Source organism: Cebus imitator, unplaced genomic scaffold (assembly GCF_001604975.1).
Source record: "Cebus imitator isolate Cc_AM_T3 unplaced genomic scaffold, Cebus_imitator-1.0 Scaffold79, whole genome shotgun sequence".
NCBI lineage: Eukaryota > Metazoa > Chordata > Mammalia > Primates > Cebidae > Cebus > Cebus imitator.
The window spans coordinates 3,707,243-3,710,409 of record NW_016107394.1 but is presented as its reverse complement, the minus strand read 5'-3'; the positions used below and the strand labels follow the sequence as shown (position 1 = coordinate 3,710,409).

Below are 3,167 nucleotides of genomic sequence, written 5' to 3'. Positions count from 1 at the left end.
GACTCTGTCTCAAAAAAAAAAAAAAAAAGACTGGCATCCAAAAATAGATGAAAAAATTTCAAAACCCAATAGGGAAACAAGCCTTTTGTTTGTTTGTTTTTTGGGATGGAGTCTTGTTCTGTCACCCAGGCTGCAGTGCAATGACGTGATCTTGGCTCACTGCAACCTCCACCTCCCGGGTTCAAACAATTGTCTTGCCTCAGCCTCCCAAGTAGCTGTGATTACAGGCACACGCTAACACTTCTGGCTAATTTTTGTATTTTTAGTAGAAACAGGGCTTCACTATGTTGGTCAGGCTGGTCTCAAACTCCTGACCTCGTGATCTGCCCACCTCGACCTCCCAAAGTGCTGGGATTAGAGACGTGAGCCACCACACCCTGCCCAAGCCATTTTTTTTAAATAGACAAAAGATTTGAAGAGACATCTCATCAAGGAAGACACACAGATGACAAATAAGCCCATGAAAAGATGTTCAACATAATTATTTATTGGTGAAATGAAAATTTACACCACTATGAGATACCACCATAAACCTAGTAATAGCTTTTTAAAAACTGACTATACCAACTGCTGTCCAGGATGAAGAGTTGCCAGAACTCTCATACATTGTTGGTGGGAATACAAAATGGTGCAGCCATTTTGGAAAAGAGTTTGGCAGTTTCTTACAAAGTTAAACATAAACTTACTATGCAATCCAGAAATTGGAGGCAAGATTGGAGGGAGGCAGAGGTTGTAGTGAGCCAAGATCTTGTCACTACACTCCAGCCTAGGTGTCAGAAACAAAAAAAAAAAAGGAAGGAAGCTTGGGCAACAAAGTGAGGCCCCATCTCTATAAAAAATGTAAAAATTAGCCAGGCATTCAGAAGACTAGGTCATATCAGGGGAAAAAAAATCAGCTTGGAGAGTGGGTATATGCCTATAGTCCCAGCTATTTGGGAGAGAAGAGGACCTTGTGAGTCCAGGAGGTAGAGGCTGCAATAAGCAATGATCGCACCACTACATACCAGCCTGGGTGGGAGAGACCATGTCTCTAAAAGAAAAAAGAAAAAGAAAGGAAGTGGGTGCAGTGGCTCATACCTGTAATCCCAGCACTTTGGGAGGCCAAGGCAGGAGGATCATTTGAGGTCAGGAGGTCGACACCAGCCTGACCAATATGGTTGGTGAAACCCCATCTCTACTAAAAATACAAAAATTAGCCAGGTGTGGTGGCGCACACCTGTAATCCCAGCTACTCGGGAGGTTGAGGCAGGAGAATCACTTGAGGCAAGAGTTAAAAGACTAGCCTAGCCAACAATGATGAACTCCAAGAGGCAGAGGTTGCAGGGAGCCAAGATCGTACCACTGCACTCCAGCCTGGGTGACAGAGCGAGACTCTGTCTCAAAAAAACAAAAAAAGAGAAAAAGAAAGGACATTCTGATACATGTTACCACATGGATGACCTTTGAGGATATTATGCTAAATGAAAGAAGCCAGTCACCAAAAGACAAATACTGTATGATTCCACTTACATGAGGTAGAGTAGTCAAAATCAGAGAGAAAGTAGAAGGGTAGTTGCCAGGAACTTAGGGGAGGAAGAAATGGGCAGTTATTGTTTAATGGGTACAAAGTTTCAGTGTTTAATTTTTTATTTATTTATTTATTTTGAGACCTGAGTCTTGCTCTGTTGCCCAGGCTGGAGTGCAGTGGCACGATCTCAGCTCACAGCAACCTCGACTTCCTGGGTCCAACCAATTCTCCTGCTTCAGCCTACCAAGTAACTGGGACTACAGGTGCATGCCATTGCACCCAGCCAATTTTCGCATTTTTAGTAAAAATGGGGTTTCGCCATGTTAGCCAGACTAGTCTCTAACTCCTGAACTCTGGTGATCTGCCTGCCTCAGTCTCACAAAGTGCTGGAATTACAGGCATGAGCCAAATGCACCTGCCCTGTTTTATTAAATATTGTTACGGGGTCTTGGAGGGGAAAGGGACACTGGCCCTATTCCCTTTCCAATCAAGTTCGCCCCAGGTTCTTGTCCTTCACTTACCCAAGAATGGGAAAGGGGACAACTTGCCAGCGAAGGTGAGCACCTTGGAGTAAATACCGGACCCAAAAAGTTTTTTGCATAAAGTGATTTATATAAGCAGAGAGAAAGAGAAAAAAGGAGACGGGGGAGACAGAAACAGCTAGCTTTTACACCGACTGAGGAGAAAGAAAAGCTGCTCTTACACTGAGTGAGAAGGGTTCCCAGAGGGGGAAAATCAGGGAAGGAAAACTCTCACACTGAGTGAGAGAATCCAGAAAAATGGAATCCAGGAGAGGGAAATCAGCTTTCACGAAGGTAGTGGAAGGGGACCCAAGTATGGAATCCAAGGAGGTGTGGAAGAAGGGAACTTTTAACCTGGGAAGAATTCCCACCTTCTCCAAGCCCCCTGGCCAATGAAAAGAGTTCCTTTAAACTTCCGCTGGAGTAATTGATCTTTGATCCTTTCCCGAGCACCACAGTTAAACAAAGATGGTTAAGTCTCCCAGATGGAGACGTGGGGGAAGGCAGGTAGGGCATGTCGCTGGGAAGTTCCTGCCCTAGAAACTACGCCCCCTGTGGACCTGGGAAGAGAACATATTCCCTCAGTCTCTGTCGCCCAGGCTGGAGTGCAGTGGCAAGAACATGGCTCGCTGCAGAGTCTCCACCTCCTGGACTCAAGCTATCCTCCCACCTAACTCTCCTGAGTAAGTGGGACTACAGGCACATGCCACAATGCCCAGTTAATTTTGTTATTTGTAGAGACTGGGTCTCACTATGTTGCCCAGGCAGGTCTCAAACTCCTGGGCTCAAGTGATCCTCCCACCTTAGCCTCTCAAAGTGATGGAATTACAGGTGTAAGCCACTGCGCCCAGCCAGAGTTTCATTTTTATAAGATGAAAAGCACTATGGAGATGGATGGTGATGATGCTTGTATAACATTATGAATGCATTTGATATCACTAAACTGTACTGTTAAAAATAGTTAAGATGGCCGGGCGCGGTGGCTCAAGCCTGTAATCCCAGCACTTTGGGAGGCCGAGACGGGTGGATCACGAGGTCAAGAGATCGAGACCATCCTGGTCAACACGGTGAAACCCCGTCACTACTAAAATACAAAAAATTAGCCGGGCATAGTGTGCCTGTAGTCCCAGCTACTCAGG

At 45.5% G+C, this 3,167-nt stretch overlaps 1 protein-coding gene across 2 annotated transcripts in view; it reads right to left on the bottom strand.

The window, feature by feature from the left end:
* The window catches only part of MRPL48 (mitochondrial ribosomal protein L48), a 79,242-nt gene that overhangs the window by 21,327 nt on the left and 54,748 nt on the right, over window positions 1-3,167 (bottom strand). The gene's annotated exons all lie outside the window — the stretch shown is intronic.